The sequence below is a fragment of the Rattus norvegicus genome, chromosome 2 (genome assembly GCF_021556685.1).
Source record: "Rattus norvegicus strain SHRSP/BbbUtx chromosome 2, alternate assembly SHRSP_T2T, whole genome shotgun sequence".
Lineage (NCBI taxonomy): Eukaryota > Metazoa > Chordata > Mammalia > Rodentia > Muridae > Rattus > Rattus norvegicus.
In genome coordinates, this window is record NC_141535.1 from 81,287,403 (window position 1) to 81,308,377 (window position 20,975).

Here is a 20,975-nt window from a genome sequence, read left to right on the forward strand (position 1 = left end):
CCCCCAACACTCTCCATTTCACCTTTTCCAAACTCTGTATACATTCTTCTAGAAATGCATATCAGCCTATATATATTCAGATAGTTATAAATATATATCCAGGAAAATGAAACACTACTTTGAAATTGCAGTTTCAGGCTACAAATTTACTACATATTAACAGAGTGAACACATTTGCATTGATAATTTCTTGACTTTGCTCTGATCTCATCAGAAGGCACTGTCATACATCTTTTTACATATTTAGTAAGAAAACACAATAAGGTAAACTACATTCAAAATATCAACTAGGTCATTTTTATACATGCGTGGAGACTGATTCATATGTATAATGCACAATGTATCTGCTTTCAAAAGTAATTATTTTGACACAATGGATGTTCTCTAAGTGTGGCATAAATTATTATTGCTTTTTGTAATTTTCTACATTTGAATGCAACCAATTTTCCTTCTTTTTTATTTCTACTGATTAATCAAGTAATTTGTATTTTTTGGTAATTTCATTCATACAATAATGTATTTTCATTGTGATTGTACCAACCCCTGTTTATCTCTTACTTATTCTTGTCAACGCTTTCTCCTCCATAGAGATCCCTTTTCCTTTTATTTGATTTTTTATTGGAGAATTTTTATTTATATTTCAAATGTTATCCCCTTTCCCAGAGTCTCCTCCATAAAACCCCTACCCCGACACCCTCTCCCTTCTTCTATGAGTGCGTTCCCCAACCTATCCATCCACCCCTTCCTGCCTCCCTGCTCTGACATTACTCTACTCTGGGGGCTCCAGCCTTGGCAGGACGAAGCACTCTCCTCCCATCGGTGCCCAACAAGGCCATCCTCTACTACATATGCAGCTGGAGCTATGGGTCTGTACCTGTGTACTCTTTGGATGGGGGTTTAGTCCCTAGGAGGTTTGGTTAGTTGGTATTGTTGTCCTTACAGGGTTGCAGGCTTCCTCAGCTCCTTCAATCCTTTCTCTAACTTCTCCAATGGGGACCCTGTTCTCAGTTCAGTGGTTGACTGTGAGCATTCGTCTCTGTATTTGTCATGCTCTGGCAGAGCCTCTCAAAAGACAGATAAATATATCAGGCTCCTGTCCACATGCACTTCTTGGCATCAGCAATATTGTCTAGGTTTGATGGCTCTATGTATATGGGCTGGATCTCCAGGTGGGGCAGGATCTGAATGACCATCCTTTCAGTGTCTGTTCCAAACTTTGTCTCTGTATCTCCTCATATGAATATTTTTGTTCCCTCTTCTAAGAAGGACTGAAGTATCCACACTTTGGTCGTCCTTCTTCTTGAGCGTCATGTGGTCTGTGGATTGTATCTTGAGTAATCCGAGCTTTTGGGCTAATATCCACTTACATATTATCCAGCACATACCATGTGTTTATTTTTTGTGATTGGGTTACCTCATTCAGGATGATATTTTCTAGTTCCATCCATTTGCCTATGAATTTTTGAAGTCATTGTTTTTAAAAGCTGAGTATTATTATTATTATTATACTGAAGTCTAGTGTTATTAAAATTGAAATATATTATAAATGAATTCTAGTATGCTCATCTTTTGCAACAATAGAAGTATTACGATGAGCCTGACGAACACACAAACCATCCAGGTAGGCAGATATGAGAAACTTGAAAATAATTGAAATTGTTTCTTAGTTATTTGGGTTTGGTATATGATACTACCATTTCATTGTGTGATATAGTAGTGTCTATGAGTGTAGTTTATCTGTTATAGCACCATACATTGGTGCTATAGCATTCAGAGTTAGGAAAGCTGTCTCAGTAAAAATGGTCAGTGAAATGGGGGAATGTTGTATAAGTTTTTTTCGAAAGGAAATCAACCCTTAAAAAAAAGCTGAGTAGTACTTCATTGTGTAGATGTACCACATTTTCTGTATCCATTCCTCTGTTGAGGGATGTCTGGGTTCTTTGTAGCTTCTGGCTATTATATTAGCTTCATTTATCATATCCAGAACCTAGCAAGAACCCTTTTATTTGATTTTAACTAGGACAATTTTTATGAAAGTTGGTGTGGCTTGTCACCATTGTACACACAGCTGAAGACACTGACTGTCCCCATAGAATCCATTAGTGGCAGTAGTTGAACAGTAATGCCTTAGTGGCCCTATTAGACCTTCTCTGACTTATGACTGGCTATTAATAGGGCCAGTCTTGTGTAGGCCCAGTGTAGGTAACTGTAGCTGATGTAAGACTGTGTTTGTAATGACTGTTTTATTAGCCGAAGAGAGGATTTTGTAGCTATCTCTCTGTCTTTCAGCTTGTACATTCTTTCTAGTCTTTTTTTTCCTGGCTTATTCCATGAACCTTGGAGGAAGTGGTATTAATGTACTGTTTATGTCTGAGTGCTCAAGTGAACATCCATGCCTATCTGAACAAACCACTGTTCACTGAAAAGAGAAGTATCTTTAATTAAGGCTAAGAGATTTGTCTATGAGAATACATAGAAACAGTTAGAATGCAGTTTGGTACCTTTTCAATGTAGCTAAAAAACAGCAGTAAATTCTCCACCATATAGGACTACTGTCTTCAGCAACCACAGTTTTTTGCCTGGGTAAAAAGCACTCAACTGTGGAACAGTTGGTTTCTTCCATAATAATAGTGTGACTTTTGTACCAATGAGTAGATCTTGCAGTCAGCATTGTGGTTCATAGGGTTCATAGTTGCATTAAGACCATTGAACTCTTTTTTTTTTATTAACTTGAGTATTTCTTATATACATTTCGAGTGTTATTCCCTTTCCCGGTATCCGGGCAAACATCCCCCCCCCCTCCCCTTCCTTATGGGTGTTCCCCTCCCAACCCTCCCCCCATTGTCGCCCTCCCCCCACCAGTCTAGTTCACTGGGGGTTCAGTCTTAGCAGGACCCAGGGCTTCCCCTTCCACTGGTGCTCTTACTAGGATATTCATTGCTACCTATGAGGTCAGAGTCCAGGGTCAGTCCATGTATAGTCTTTAGGTAGTGGCTTAGTCCCTGGAAGCTCTGGTTGCTTGGCATTGTTGTACATATGGGGTCTCGAGCCCCTTCAAGCTCTTATCTCCCCCAGATGCCTACTCTAGCATCTTTGGTAATAATAAATTAGACAGCGTGGAGGATTAAAAAAATAAAAATAAAGAAATGAGATAACTGGGTCTTCTGGAAACTCCAAACTCTATCCTCTTAGTTATATATGCTGTTTAAAATGGAAGACTAAAATTTCTCAGAACTCTGAGATCAGAAAATATTGTGAGGAAACACAGTAATGTCTTCACTTGGAACTCTGGGGCCAAAGGTCAGCTGTTGTTAGAGTACTGGCCTCTTTACACTGCACTGGAGATGGAGAGCTGCTTGAAAAATGGTGATAAACAAGTGGGAGAACTTCAAACTAAGGTAAGCATTGTTGTCATCAAAGGACAATTCGCTGACGTTTACAGGAGTTCCAACTAATAGGTGTTTACATGGTTCAAAACTATAGGTGTAGTATCTGTCTCACCACTTAACTGGTGAAGAAAATGTACAGATAACTGTGATTTCTCTCATGTAACATGAACAAAGGGAATATATTTTGGTATTGATGTACATTGAATTCTCTTTTGAGAAATTCATTCCTGATGAAGTCTTCCTAACTTAGTAAGGATATGAATGTTGAGTGAACTCAAACCACATATGGTTATCCACCATACAGTTTGAGTGGACATGGAATGTTGTCAGCCAATGCTGAGAAAGAATCTAAAGTGGATAATAGAGGGAGAAGCAGATAGCTAATCACAGATCTCCGATCACTTGCAGCAGAGTCTGTGTAAGTTTATGTCTTCTAGAATTTACTCTAGGAAAAGAGACAGATATGAATCTGGTGAGCTTCAACTTATTTAGAACACAATTAGTAGTTTACATGACAAGGGAGGATTGTACTGGGTAATCTGTATACTGCAAAGACTATCCCCTTGTAATCAAAGCTCTCCTTCCTACTCCTGAGTATGATGTCTTTTGCAGTTTAAAGCTAAGTTCTTCTCTCAGGTGAAGTTTGTAAGTTTATATATGTCTTCTCCAGAAGTTGGTCTCTAATGACTATCACAGCCAGAAAGGCTATAGGGACATGACATCCATGTCTGTAGGAGCTCCACTGTAGGGCACACCTCATGCTGCCAATATAGGAACGTTAATTAATGTCAATTAAATCCTGCTTTGGTCAGTTCCCTCCCTAGAATTTTCCTGTTCTACCTTTCAGAATGGATGATTTCCATGTGCTGTTTTGCATACATAGCTTTTGTTTTGCTTCTTATATGATCTAATAACCAAGTTTTCCTTGAGTTTTAAAGTAAACATGGAAAGGAATCCTGGATAGCAACATTAACTTTAACTTGGAAGGAAAGATTGAAAAGTTAAGACATAAGGGACTCTTAGACATTGACTGAAGGTATTTTGTATTTTGGGTTATACATCAGTATTTGAAATTTTAGAGTTCAAATCTATAAATACAAAGGGGTTCACATAGGAAAGACTTTGTCCTCAACTAGGCATCATTGTACTATTAGTAGATGGTAGAAATCCTGAGTAAGAGTTTAATTCATTAGATGTATGTTCTTGAAGGTGGTATGGAAATTCTCTCTCTCTCTCTCTCTCTCTCTCTCTCTCTCTCTCTCTCTCTCTCTCTCTCTCTCTCTCTTTCTCTTTCTCTTTCTCTTTCTGCCCCAGCCATGATGTGAACAGCTTGCTTCTACCATGTGTCTATGCCATGTTGCTCTGGGCAATTGTTCAGGAATTAAAATTTCCATAAATATGAGATAAAAATAAAAAATTCCCTAAAGCCACTATTACTTAGTTCATATCTAGCCATAGTGTCAGCTGAGGGTTCTGTTGTAATTTGGCCTGACTTCAATGTCTCTTTCTGCCCATCCCTATTGCTTTCACTCCTTCAAGACTTCTAATTAATAAAATCTTTCATGAAGATCTCTATATCTGAGTCTCTTCCCAGGGGCCTCCATGAATGATAATAATTTGTTCCCTCAATATTGTACTTACTTCATGTTTGTATGATACCTCATTATTATTATTTATATTTATTCTCATATGTTATAACACTAAATTACTTTATTTAGGATATGTAAGTTTGTTTAAAATCAAGCTTGAAAAATTCATGCTCTTCTATAATTTATGTCTCCCACTTTCTTGTACATTTTGATTCAAAACTTCCCATTAGATCACTGGTTAATCTTCTGGGAGACATTTTATCTGATTTGTGCTTTTCTGAAGAACTCTAATTTATTATAGTACCATTATGTCATCTATTAAGATTATCTATCATTTTCTAATAAATGTAGGATTCAAGTTCCTTCAATTTTATTCTATGAAGCATATATTTTTTTAAATTCATGTTACTCTTCTGCTTCAGTGCAGGTTTCATTAAACACATAAATCAAAAATGCCCTCATACAGGATAGAACAGATCAAGATTCAAGCAAGTAACTCAAATATTATTGTTGGCAGCTTTGACAGGTTTTCTATCTATTGTCTTCCTTATGCTATGACAGTCATATCTACACCCCAGGCTAATAAATTATGTTTTTGTATCTGTCTACCCAGCCAATTAAGATATATTGGCCATCTCGTGTCATACAAGAATATTGAGTGTGACAACTAGATACAAGATGACGGCAATCTAGATTATTAGTGCTAATAATTTAAAAAGAGAGATTTCTCGTGTTACCCAGTCATTATCTGTGCTGATAGCTTGAATATGAAGCAAAGGACAATTTGGAAGGCAGCATCCACTCGTCATTTGTACTTTGTATCTGTGTGTTGATCTAAGGGAGATATATAACTTTTGTCATTTTGTATCTTGGAAGTATGAAATGAAGTTTCTGATTGGCCTTTACATGGCTTCACATGTTTCTTTGTTTGTTTGGTATGTGTCTCTCCCTTAATTTCCTGTATGATAAGGATAGTGGTCAATATTATATCAAATTGTACTTTTATTATTATTATTATTATTATTATTATTATTAGTAGTAGTAGTAGTAGTACTACTACTACTTCTACTACTACTACTACTACAAAATATCTCTTTAAGTTTTTGTTTCAGGAGATGATAGGAGCTAAAATTTGATCAGGTGTGTTTTATGAGGAGACAAAATTCAGCACATAAAAAGGAACAGAGAGGAGGTTTCTTTTTCTAAGCAACAATATATAGAAAAAAGACATAGTGACTAGGTGCAATGTGGGGCAATGTGCTTAATAGTAGCTGAGATCTATATAGTGTCTCCTAAAGGCTCGCTAAGTCTTGGCACATTGTCTGCTTCTAGATTAAGAGTTCATGTACTGATGTACAGTTGATCATTGGAGAAGAAGAAATCCCAGAAAACAAACATCATATGATTTTTTTCATCTTTATTAACTTGGGTATTTCTTATTTACATTTCGATTGTTATTCACTTTCCCAGTTTCAGGGCCAACATCCCCCTAACCCCTCCCCCTCCCCTTCTCTATGGGTATTCCCCTCCCCCATCCTCCCCCCATAACTTTTATTTGACTAGCTAACACCTTCCAGGCACATCTCTAGTGCTAAAGACTTAGAGATGAATAGCAGGAAGACACTAGTTTTCCAGAAACTTACATTCTAGAACCCTAGAATGTAAAAGCAAAACAATACTAAAACGATCACTTAATTTGATATTGCAACAAATGCTCTTGGTCATTTGAATGAATTATATTCAAGGTTCAGGAAATAATTTTCTGAGAACTCCATGGCAGGAATCATTCATGGAAGGGAAGTCATATACTCACCTATGTTTAATTTAGTTTTCATACATTAATATATAATATTTTCATAATAAATTATAAATATGTATATATATATATGGAGGAGGATCTTCCTACTCCCCCAATTCCTTATAAACACTACATTTGTACCCTTTGTAATGTAACCCCTCATTTAAAAGTACAATATATTTTCCTTAGCCTCAGATATGGTTTTTTGTTAGACTATGAGTCTAGAATGTTCTCCAAGGGCTCCTGTTTTGAGTTCTTAATCCCAGCTAGTTACACTGCTGAGAAATGACAGATGTTAGGAATCCATATAGGCTAGTGAGACATGGGCTGTAAGAATGATAGCTTACCCATGGTCCTTTCTCCTCTCCCCTTGTTTATCAAAATGAAGTGCTTTGCTCTACCTCACAAGTCTGTGCTGATACTCTGCCTCACCACAGGCCCAGAAACAATGGAGCCACATGAAGCTGTAAGCCAAAATCAATACTTATCTGCTCCGGTTGGTTTCATTGCAGTGATGAAGAGTTGAGTGATACTCTAATGCAGTAGATCCAAGGTTGAGCATCAGCTGACTTGGTAAAATTCTTTGCCTCTTGACACTCAACTACAAGCCAATGAATAAGGCTGGATTCTGATCCTTAGGAGCAACCAGACACATTTCAGAGCATGTGTAGAGAGTCTTCCACTGACTTTAGAAGCGTGGACCAGCCTACTTGTAATGACTCAGTTTTATATTAGGTAAGAAGCACCAGCTGTTAACCTACTAGACAAATAAAATTCATAATTAAAAGAAATAAATGAATATAAATATGAGTAACCTGAATCCAAGGAAATTTGAAACAGTACACACAGCATGCACTCTTTTAGCAGACAATGGGAAAATAATTGAGACTTCTATTAATTATTTGATTCAAAATGTTCCCAAATAAGACATAAGCCTATTATAACCACACTATTGATATTCCTAATTAGCATCCAAGTGAAATTATGCCATGTTCGAAATTAAGGAAGTAAAGTAGCAACTGTTTTTCGTTGCTATTGTTGGTTTTGTTGTTGTTGGGTTTATTTGTTTGATTTTCTAGAGGGGTTTGGATTGTTCCAGTAGCTCTTGCTCTCCAATGTGTTGACTTTTCACTTGTCCTAGCTAAATAGTCTCTGTCTTGTGTCTCTTTATTCTATACTTTTCTCCCACTGGCCAAGGGGCCAAGGACATTCGAAAGTCAAAGTCAGCACAGACATACGTGGCCAGCATTAATTGGTGAAAGTGATCGTTGTTAGAGTTATTGCTTTCATTATGATTTCTTTAGCATTCTATTCCATTTTTCATATAAACTGCTTCAGTCATTAATGTACTTCATATTTCACAAGATTACCCGATACTATGATAATCAGAGTTCAGTGACAACTCATTCTACTAGATGAATGGTCTATGAGAAGTTTTGTACTGAAAAAGAAGCTATTTTATACATGTTTTGAAATGTATTACCAATGTGTCTTTGGGACAGTCTTTGGATATGTGTGAACATATGCTTCTTGATTCATTGGCATTCTGAAGACATATTATCAAAATTCAATGTCAAAGACTCACTGTGGTTTAGACAGATACATCAGCAGCTAAGAGTATTGCAGAGGATCTGAGCTTGGTCTCTAGAATCCATGTTCTAGTTCCTGCATATTTTCTAGGCTTCTCAAATACTTGTATTGCTATACAATACTGCACATACAGAGACATAGACACAGACATATACACAGATATACATATACATCCTTTTTAAAAAGTATAATCTCCCACCTTAATTTAATTGTCTCTAGTCAGCTCTTCAGTATAAATCTTTTATTTAAACATATGTTTCCAGCATGCCAATACAAGGTATGTTCAGACAGAATATCAGTGGCCTGAATGGCAGCTGCTGAAGCATGAAGACAAGTGAACAGTTCTGATGTCAATGGTATAAGTTTTCATGTTGATATATATGCAGGGCATTTGAGCTTAGGGTGCTAAGGCAGGAATGGCACCCTGAACACCTGAGAGGAAGAAGCTGGTAGAAAAAATCAAACATATATTAATTTACCTTGAAATTTAGTCACAAGGGTGATTTTTCAGAGGCCCAATGTGAACAGGTAACTTGAAATAGACTTTGGTCTCTAAAGTGTCCAAATTAAACAGTACAAAAATGTACCTCCTTTTTTCTGAGACATATTTTAAAGCAGGTAATTAATGGCCAAGAAAAATAGAAAATCCTTAGGTTGATTAAGTGAAAGAAGCTATTTGAACAATTATCCCATTCCTGATCAATTGATGTATACCCTTCTTTCTCTTTGTTCTTAGAATTGCAACTTTAGAGTAGCCTTGATAAAGGAATGTTATGTTCAACAGGGGCCCATAAAATGAAACCTGCTGTATGCTCTCCTCATGCTAAGGATGCCGGAAAGAGTTGAGGTATTCCAGGTAATTGAACCAGCTTGTTTTGAAGGGGAAACATTCTGCTCAACAAAATCACCAGTATGCCTCATTCACACACTCCTCTAGGTATGGGTCAGGGATTTATTTCCAAATTTCTGAAAGGAAAGAAAGAAAAAGAAGTGGGTATAGGAGCAAAGAATGGAAGATCAAGAGGTAAGATAGACTTAACTCATCTCCTCTCTCGAATAAGTTTTTTCTCCAAATGGAGTTACTCTGGATATTTAAAAACTTACTACAGGGCAGGCTGAATGCTCAGGATTAGTTGGGAAACAGAAGAGAGATTCCACATTCTCTGTACTTTTCTTTGCTTATTTTATTTGTCCTTTTGTATACTTGTTTCAACTGTTTAGTATAAATCCTTTATTTTTGAGAGAGAGAGGGGGGGAGGGAGGAAGGGAGGGAGGGAGGTAGAGAGAGAGAGAGAGAGAGAGAGAGAGAGAGAGAGAGAGAGAGAGAGAGAGAGAGAAAAGAACTGGAAGTTGTACTGACAGATGAGCAGCTAGACAGGGAGGGTATACAAGAAACTAGGAGGGGGTAACAAATATGATCAAAATATATTGTATGCCAAAATGTTTAAAAGACAGTAAGACAACAATAATTCCCTCCCTCAAAGATGGTCTGTATGTACTCCTAGTAAAAGGATTACAGCAGAAGTATGTCAAACATTAGATAACCAAGTAAATGTAACTAAAACTTGGAACATTCTTTGTTCTCTTTCTTTCTGTATGTGGCAAATTGTCCCTGGATTCCTGACTAACCAAAGCAGTGAGACACATGTTTATTCTCCAAAGCTGGGTTGGCCCTCAGCAGGAGAGGAGTTCTATTGAGAAAAGAGCTACCTTTACCTCTCTAACTTGCACCATCCTTTCTACTTTCTATATCTTCTTTGATCATAGGTCTTTGCTGTACCTGAACTTCAATATTCTTTAGACTTTTTTTTCTCCTTGGTTGTTTTGGTACACATTACAATATAGAGCAAAAGACAAGAGCAGAGCAATGTCCTGTATAGCAAGCTGGGGCTGTTCAGGACATTTGACAAATGTTTCAGCATAGCCTCACCCCACATGATGGAGTCAATGTAGAGAGATGTGAGGGTAGAACAGAAACTGTATTTGGAACTCTTTTGTTTAAAACAGTCATTTGTCATTGGAATATTTTTGCATTTACAAAAGTGAAAGATTGTGCCAATTTTACCTTGTTCAATACTGCTTTTCTGTAGCCAAGCTAATTGGGCATCAGGGAGAATCTTTTTCAGATGTCATTTTTGCAATGAGTGCTCTCCTGGACAATCAACTTTATACAACGTTCCAAAATACTAACACTTTTCTCTACCTACCTAAGTGTCAATAACTTTTTTTTCAAATGCTTTATAGCCAGTGAACATAACTTATGATTTGTTTGAATAATATGGCTATTATTCAGGTTAAGTTTCCACCAACTATGAGCCAAAATGCCCAAAAGGGATTCATTTTGCTCAATAATGTCTTTTAATGGTCACTTGAAATAAATATGAATTTATCAAATTATTCAATGAGCTTACAAATTCTGGAACTTTTTCAGGGAGAAATGAACAGATCTCAGCTAATATCAAATAGGGTATCTATAGTAGACTCAATAAAAGTTACACTGAAGTCTCTCTTGCTGAACCACTTAGGTGACTTAAAAGAGCAAGGGTAAGGAGCTGTTCACAGGATTATGTGGACAACTTACAACACTCCATCAAAGAGTTCCCTCTAGTAACTGTTTACTACTTCAGTGACTTCAGGTAGCAACATTTTGAGTCTTGCAACTTTTTGAACTTCTTGGATTTTGTAATTTTTATTTACTTCTCAAATCTTTAGAAATTCTCCCTACCCATCATGAAAAAAAGTTTTAAGTCAGAGGATTTGACTTCGACCAGGATACATATAGCCTAGAATATTAGGCTTCAAGATCAATCTTTAAGAAAGATGTTATGAAGTCTTAATATAAAATATTTTGCTTGATTAAAATTATTTTTCATGTGGACTATAACATTTAGAGCTTCATGAGCTTATTTGGTGGGAATTTGCAAAATAAAAACCAGTAGAAATAAAGAAAGAAAAGTCAAGATTTGAGAGGAACCAAGGGTCTTGGGATGAAATAAATGCCATGCATTTATCTTGAGGAAGGAATATGTGGAATTGTTTCTATTTGATGATGACATGATATAGAAATCCCCCAAACTCTACCAAACTCAATGGTATGAGAATTAATGAACAAACTCAGTAAAGTTACAGGATATAAAAATTAGTATATGATATTGATATAGTATATGGTTTTCAATACCAATGAGGAATTAAGGCAACATCTATTTACAATAGTGAAAACTATTAAATTAAGGAAGATACGTTTTATGAAAACTGTAATTCTTGGATGAACAGAATAAATTATAAACAAATGGAATGAGAGCCCATAGTAGGCTACAATAATTGATATTGTGAACTGTTTATAATATTCAAAATGATCAACATGTTCAATGTAATTCCAATGTAACATTTAAAGAGAAATAGTGGGAAACAGAGTTCTTAAATTCACAAGGAAACACTAAGATAGTAAATAATGATTGTGATTGTGACAAGTAAAGACAGTAAACAGTGATTGTGAGAAAAGTCACATAACCAAGAACATAAGAAACTCTATTTACTTGATGCCTTAAAAGAAGCAGGGGTGGGACAAAAAGTTGGGTGGGTAGAGAACAGGATAGATCTGGGAGGAATTGGAAGAGGGGAATGAGTGGGATTGAAATACACGGTTTGACATTATCACAGAAATAATAAAAAAGAGAGATAGTGAAAAAACCCATTATGATAGTTTGTTCCATCATTAGTAATGTTAAGTTTTATTGCTTGGTCAATGTAGTGCCTCATTATATACAAATATTGGTATACAAATACTAATAAATAATCCTAATACAATACTGAAAGCATCAATTGATAAAATGCATGGACTTATTAATAGAATTTTGATGCTTACCCATTGGTTGATGAGTCCATTTTTTGCTCTCCACCCCCTTTTCTTTCTTTAAATGTGTATGTGTGAGTGTGTATACACTTGTCTGTATGTACACCAAATGCATGCAAATGCCTGCACACTCCGGTAGATGGAGTTATAGGTGAGCTGCCAATGTGGGTCCTAAAATCTATCCCAGGTCCCCTGCAAGGAAAGTAGCACTTACAACCTTTAATCAGACTGTCCAGGATCTATGCTATTTTAATTAGGTTATCTCTTAATGTGTTTTCAGAACATGTTTCTCACAGTGAAACTTAGACTGGGTTTTTATTTTCAAATTCTTAAAGACCAATAATGTTACCATTCAATCCCCATAATTTGCCCTGTTACTATCTACTCGATTCCTAGGCATACATTTATTATTTTTTTATGACCTTGAGCTTAAATCTTGTCACCATGCTGCAACTGAGGTTACATGGTGGCTACTGCAAGTCCTAGTTGTTGTGTTTGATGACTTCTGTGTTTATAGGAAGTCCTTCTCTACTGTATTCTGTACATCTCTGTGGCCACACTCAACATCACACTCTGGACCATACAGGTAATTTATCTTTGAAATTGTGAGTACATCTCATGATTTGATTACAACCACCTCTCCTTCCATTTGGCTTGTTCAACTCACCCGACGCTGGGATTGATTCATCACCCTCAACCACTCTGAGTATTTGGGCTCTTGGCTTTGTTTCAATTTGTTAATTTTCCTTGGTTAACTTATTTGATGTCATAGGCTGGTATTTTGAAGATATTCTTGGCAATGTTGTTAACATTCTTCTGTCAGAACTTAGTTTAGTCTGTTTAGAGAAGTTCTTATCCTAGAACAAACCAATCACATTTTCTCATCCCAGCAGTCCCATTCTTCTGAAAGAATTCTTAGAGATGGAGTGGTTTTATGATGAATACCCAAACATGGACTTTACCTGTTACAGTGAACACATTGTTACATGGCTCTTGCAGATGCTTTCTTCTGCAAACCCTCCCCACTCTCTTCCCTCATACTTGGTACTTTACTTTTTAAAAATTATATATCTTTAAGAATTCAAAAGATGTGCTCTGTGGATTGTATCTTGGGTAATTCGAGCTTTTGGGCTAATATCCACTTTTCAGTGAGTGCATACCATGTGGTTTTTTTGTTTGTTTGTTTGTTTGTTTGCTTTTTTTTTTTTTGGTGATTGAGTTAAGGTGGTTGGGAAGGAAGAACACCCTCATAGAAGGGGGTGGGGAGATGGGATAGGGAGTTTATGGACGGGAAACTGGGAAAGGGGACAATATTTGAGCTGTAAATAAAAATATCCAATAAATAAAACAATTCAAAAATATGTAAAACATTTGCCTTCTTCATACCTCATCTCAGTCTTCATCAATATCCCATAGTCTCATACTCTGTCAGAGTAAATGAGTAATCTTAGGTGCTGTTTTCTGTTCCAAAGAATAGTCATGGTCCCTTTCTCAGCCTTTACAAGGACATTATATGACTGACCCATCTTACCTAGCATATATTGAAGTTTCCCATTTTAACAAAACCTTCCGCCAAATTGCTTACATCATTTTCACTTAAGACAAATTCATCTCTTCTAAACCCCCCCTCTCTCTTTTGTTTCTACTCATAGTAGATTGGATTTTCCAAAATAGGGCTAACGACATCTTCTACCCACACTCATTTCTAACAATGTGATCTTGAATTTTCCTTTTTTATTAAGAGGAAGACAGTCTCTAACACTTGATTCTGGCTAAAACTTTCTGAGTGCATTTAGTAGTAGAGAGGTCATAGTATACACATGACTATTCCACATGAATTCTCTCCATGGACCTGTTCTCTCCATGGACCTGTTTGAGTTGCTCCATGTATGGTAGTTCAACAACAGGAAGAAGAATTCTGAATATATAGGATAAGTAGATTTTTCCAGTGTTGGGGTTAGAACCAGGGCTTTCAGCATGCCAAGTAAGTTTTCTGACACCGTAGTACATGCTATGCTAGCCTTAGCATTCCTAGTACTTGCAGAGTATGGATTTATATGCTGCACTTCTTTGAGCTCATAGTATCTGTGTAATTTATTTGGTATTGTGTTCCATGACAGCAGCCTCTTATTGTTCATTATTTGATCACTTATTTGTATCAATATGATCTTAATAGCTGTCTATTTTGTAGTTTGGGTTATAATGTAAAACTATGTTATTTACTTTTCTTTGGCTTGAATAATTAATTTCTTTATGATTGTTTTTATTTTCTCCTCATTCTTCTCTTCTATTCATTTTGTGTTCCACATACCAGGTTTAACTTTGTGAGTTCTTTTTATCAGGCACCATTACTTACTTACTTACTTTTATAATTAAAGCTTTCTTTGAAATAGTTTCTTACTATTTTACCTAGCCTGGCCTGAAATTCTCTATGTAGCCCAGGATAGCCTAGATCTTTATCTTTCTGCCACAGCAGTGTGGATTTACTTTCAGTACTTCTTTACTTTGTGACAGTGATGGAACTCATCACTCCTACTGTTACCTCATTCTCACCACCTTGTTATAGGTTTTGTGGTGGGGAATATTAGGAACTGAAGTCCAGATGTAGCTGTGCTTTTTGCTACTGGGCTGTTACCGTCTTCAGAACCTGTCAGCCAGCACAACATGAATTCAAGTATATTCTAACTCACATACACATACCATGTGCTTTGATTTGGGTTTTCACGGACTGTTGCATAGTTGACAGAAGCAGTCATAACTCTTAAGTATCATGGATACAACTCAAAGTATTTTTGAATGTTCTCAGAAATTGAGTCATTCTGAAATTAAGGGCAACCCTCTTAACCTGTAGAATCCTATCTATCTATCTATCTATCTATCTATCTATCTATCTATCTATCTATCTATCTATCTATCTATCTATCATCTATCTATCTATCTATCTATCTATCTATCTATCTATCTATCTATTCATTTATATGGTGATAATGAATATTCACTGAATGACTTGAAATGCTATTCCCCACTAATGTGTCTCCTCGAAGCTCTAGTGGAGGAATTTCATCTGCAGAAGAGAACTTCATAGTAGCTCTTATCACAACCTCTTAGTGTGTCTGTGACTTGGCTTTATGGAGATATGCTCTTATTAGTTGAAGAGGGGAACATTCTACATGCTCACTTATTCTCTCCTATTCTGAATGTAATATTGATAATGCTATAGTTAATGTATTTATTAAGCCATCTCTATATAAAGAACATTTCATTTTTATCACAATTTAATTATTTACAGTTGGCATTCTTATTAGAATGACCCTCTCCATACCATTTATAAATACACATCTTCTTCCCACCCATTCTTGCTCCAGGAATATGATTTTTTTTGGTACTTTATTTGTAAAAATTTAATTCACTGTGATAAAAAGATTCCCAATTATTGAAAAATAAGTAGGGGTTTAGTATGTTTCTGACACCTGTTTGGAAACTATGCGACATCTTAGTGTCTCAGGAGTATGGCATAGATTTCCTTCAGCGTGTTGGGCCATGCAAAGAGAAAGCAAGAATGGATTTTCACATATTTTAAGTGAAATAGCTTATAAGAAACTCCACAGTTCACGGCTTTAAGTAATTTGCACAGATGAATGCAACCTGTTTATTATAACAAACCTGTTTTGCTCTTCTGTCCTTGAAGCTAAGATCATTGTTTTTCTGGAGTGGAGTTTGTTTAGTTACAAGACTCTCTGTGTGTCTAGAGTCTTTTAAATCTCATCAAACATTCAGCTTAAACAATATACCCAATTCTGTGTTAAGAACAGAGTAGAAAACACTTAACTCAGATCTCCATGCATCTTTGCATTATGAATGGAATTTTTATTGGCATCTAGGAACTGCATCCTATTTGGAGTTTAATCTCAGCCATCAATTACTAAAAGATTTAAAGTTTCAATATCTTAACATCAGGGGACTTCTTAGATCCCATCCCCCACAGCTGTCACATTCATTTTGATTTGGTTCTAGAATACAAGTAGCATTGGATTCGTAAGTTGTGGTGTTGCAGTTGAAGGGAAGCTGACTTTAGTTTGCTTTATTTTCTTTTCAGAAACCATAAGTTTTCAGTGCATTAAATGCCACATCTTCACAGAAGCGTCTGGGCTATTTATAGGTGAATATATCTCATTTCATTGTCTGAGGAGAAAGCTGTTTATGGGGCAACTTATTATATAAACACCCTTTGGCATCTTTTAATAGAAATCAATAACAAAGCAAAAGCGAAGGCAGATGCAATTTAACTACGTGACAGAAAAAATATTCAACGAACTTCTTGAAAATAGAGGATGTACGTACTGTATTTGTCTTGCACAAATGCTTGATGCACATAATTAATATTCATTGGCATTTTCTAAAAAGTGGTATTTAATAAGAATATCTGAAAAATAACTTTTATAATTCATAAGACATCTTCATATTTCTCATGATTTTCAAATGTGTTACCATCACTAACTTATGGAGATATATTTTTATGACCCTAAATGTGATTGAGAGAGCTAATCTTGTCAACAAAGAGAAGGCCAAGTGACCAGTGATCATATTAATAAAACTAATAGAGCAGAGAAAGATTCTAATTCTGAAAAGAATGCTATTCTTACAGTCTAGTCACAGTCATGTGATGTCCCAGTCCAGAGCGCTTCAGTCAGGTGGTAGCCAAGACAAAGATGGCAGTTGTAAACTTCCAACATCAACAGTGACCCTCCAAAACAGTCTTTCTTTACAAAAGAGATGTTTTAATGAAAAGGTAAGAGCTGAAGGGGCTTGCAACCCCACAAGAACAACAATGCCAACCAACCAGAGCTCTCAGGAACTAAACCACTACCCAAAGACTATACATGGACTGACCCAGGGCTCCAACTGCCTATGTTGGGCACCAAAGGAAGGAGAAGCTCTTGGTCCTGCCAAGGTTGGAACTCCAGTGTAAGGGAATGTTGGGGGGGAGGGGGCTGTAGATGGGGAGGGGAACACCCTTATAGAAGTTGGGGAGAGGGAGGAGATAAGGGGCTTGTGGACAGAAAACTGGGAAAGGGAATAACATTTAAAATATAAATAAAAAATCCAATAAAAAATAAAAAAGAAAGAAAAAGGAAAGTTCTAAAGACGTACATCATAGAAGAAAACAATTTAAAGATTAAATTGTAAGGCATATGTATTATATCTCAATAAATTTATAAATTTAAAAGACCAGCCCTACCTTCTTCGGTCAGAGCTGAAGCAAAAGGAAGAACCTACAGGGACATCTGTTCTCAGGATGGGCTATGCTTGTGCTATGGTAGTTGCCAAATCAAGACTGATTTATTAAATATATTTATCAATTTTTTCTCTTTCCTTGGTGATATCTCTCAGGCTAGAGTTTGTAATGCATCTTCCATACACATGTAATCCATAAGGAATCCAAATTCAGTACTTACAGAGAAATGCTTTGAATTTAAGGACAAGGTCTTCATATCTGGAAGCAACATCGTGGTCTCATAAATAACTCCAAACTCACTACCTTTCACACTTCTGTGGTTTGGAAAAGACAAACACTTGATTTGTGTTTTGATGTTAAGGACAAGTTCTGTCACGCATCTCTTCATTTACTGCAGTAAAAATTGACTGATATCCTATTTTTTCCTGCCATATTTTTCTTTTGCATCTAATGCACATTCCCTGGCTTACTTCAATTTCTTTAATCTTTACATCATGAATATTCTATCTCTAGGAGATCAAGTTGTTTTTATTTCTGTTCTAGTATATCTTGCTTTTCTTCCTATAACTTACATTTTATGTTTGTGGTGTTACTAAGATGTTGAAAAGAAAAAAAACCTTAAAAATTTAAATACTGTTTTAATTTTATAAAAGTGGTAGTATGATCATCCATTATAATTTTTTCTTTGTTTCCAAGCATTAGAGTGGATTTTTTTTATCCTTTCACTCTTTCATTTAAAGCAGTCTTCTTTCCATGATCAAATTTGTGTCAAGGATTCAAGACTATGGGGGTAATCCTGGCATTCAAGATGTGAAGATGTGAGTTTGATTCCAGCCTGGTGTAAAGAAAATATCTAGATCAGCTTGAAATACACAAAGAGAGACTCTTCAACAAGCAAGACAGGACAGAACAGGGTGGAGAAAAATAAATAGAGGTAAAGAGAAAAAAGAAAGTAGGGCTGGTCTTTTCTTCATGATTTCATAAATTTATTGAGACATAATATATATGTCTTATAATTTAGCCTTCAAATAATTTTCTTCTGCCTCATGCTTCAACCATGGGAAAACTCTAATCCTCCTGTGTCTCTTCTTTGAATTTACTTATATCTAGGTGTTTCATAAAATTGGAATCACCTATGTTGTACTATTTTTTTCTTTGACTTCTTCCATGTACTAATTGTTCAACTTTAATTCACTTTGCAAGAGGCATGAAGGGTGAGTTTATTTTTAAAGTTGACTAACATTTCCCTGTATAGATGTAATGTGCTTTGCTGAATCTTGATTTTGGGTCATTTTTATCTTTTGGCTATTGTGATGAATACTGCTGTAGACATCCATGCATAACTTTTACCATATTGATTTGCTAGGGGTGGGTAATAACGTATCATTTGGTGTCTTGAACATGAGAAACATATTTTCCTACTGTTCTGAAGGCTGTATGCCTAAGGTCAAGCTGCTGGAAGATTCTGTTCCTATGAGGGACTATGTGGAGATGAAGGGAGAAGACAGTCTACTACTAGGCAAAGACTGAATCCTCAGAGAATACATAATAGAGAATAAATATTAGAAAATACAATGTGTATGGGGTTACAGATAAATTATGCAGTTTATTATAAATAAGACAACCAACATTTTCTGAAAACAATATTTCTGAGAAAAAATCACTTTGGCAGGGACATTTCAGAGTTTGCCACTGCATGCTATTCAATCTAAGTTAAAGCCAACCTGTGTGATCGGTTTGTATGGACAATGAAGCGCTTACCTTCTGGTCTGGCTCTTTGATTATTGAAAAGCATTACAACCAGCATGGAAGTAATGCCCCAGCCAAAATGTGTATAGAAAATATACACAATCATCTGTCGTGCAGAATGGAATTCAGTAGAGAGAGCATTGTTTACATGAAGTTAGAAGGTTACTAATTATACAAATTTGCAAATAAGCAAAAATTTCTTAATTTACTTTTAAAATTAATTTATAATTTTAATGAACGAGTGTAGTTCATTTCACCACACTAAAGAATATTCTTTTTCAAAAAAAAAAAACTACTATTAATGAGACAGAGATGTTCCACGAAAAGCTGTAAGTGGAAATCTTCCCTTTTTGGTAGGTGTCTGAGAAAGAAGCATAAATTTTGTCTCAATGCATTATTTTATTTCTTGGAAACACGAATCAAGGTAAAGTTAATGAGAAATATGCTAACGATATTATTCTAAACACAGGTTTCATTCCCAGCCAAGTTCTATTTTCTTTTGTTGTTGTTTGTTTGTTTGTTTGTTTCTGTGAATTGACTCTAAGCTTTTTCTGTTGGTGTATTGGTCTAAATCAGTGAGATCTAGAAACCACACCCTAACTCTGTCCTTGGCAAGCACTGGTAGAAATTCTTCCTCTTTCCATCCCTTACCTCCTCTCCTCTCCTCTCCTCTCCTCTCCTCTCCTCTCCTCTCCTCTCCTCTCCTCTCCTCTCCTCTCCTCTCCTCTCCTCTCCTCTCCCGTCCTCTTCTCTCTTCTTTTGCCCAAGTCCCTCTTGCTCCTGTCTATGGTATAGTCATCATCAGCTAACACAACTCTGCCTGTATGTAGCACTTGTCCAGGTCATTCTCATGAATAACAGTGCAAGACTACCATATGAAGAAGATCTCAAATACCTCTTCCTGGAATTCTAACAGAAAGAGCTAAGTCATGTTTCAAGCTGAACAGACTCCTTTGTTCATTATTTTCCAGGTAATACCTTGGCACAGTCATCAGAATTTTCTGAGGCTGAGGCTGATTTTTTAAAATAGATTTTTCCATATAGTATATTCTGACTATGGTTCATCCTTCCCTAATAGTTTCTAGATCCTTTTGCCATCCCCACACATCGAATTCTGAACATTTTTCTTGTTCCCTTTCATTAGAAAACAAACAGGCATCTATAAAGGGAAATAAAACTCAAACAAACAAACCTGTATAGGACAAAACAAAGGAAAAGGAAAAACAAAATGCCAAAGAGAAAGTACAAGAAAACAAAACTCTTCAAAAGTACCATTGAGTGTGTTTTGCGTTGTCCAACCTAGACTGATGATGTTAAGATGGACCATTCTTTCCTTTCTTCCTCCTTCCCTTGTCTGAACCAATGTCTACTTCTGTGAACAGAGACATTGAATGTGTGAAAAGGAAATACTGACCATTCATGTATTAGACACTAAAGAGGTAGATTTTTAAGAGAAATTTTCTAAAGACTTTGGGTTGAAAGGATCTGTAAGTTACCACACATTTTGGCCACATTACATAGAGAAATCAATACCCAATCCCAGTCTCAGAATGTGATAGGTCGGCTGTTGGTAGGGAAAAGACATCGATGGTTTGTTATCTAGTACTGAACTCTGTGTGCTGTTTTACCAACCTGCTATAGAATAACTAAGTACTTTCTTTGGGTCTGAGGCCTGTTCACAGGGTGAAATCCATTACTGGCACTTTAATACTAGTCAAAAGGGCTGGCTGGAGAAGCTGTAGGTAGTAAGGTATCTGGTGATGTCAAATTG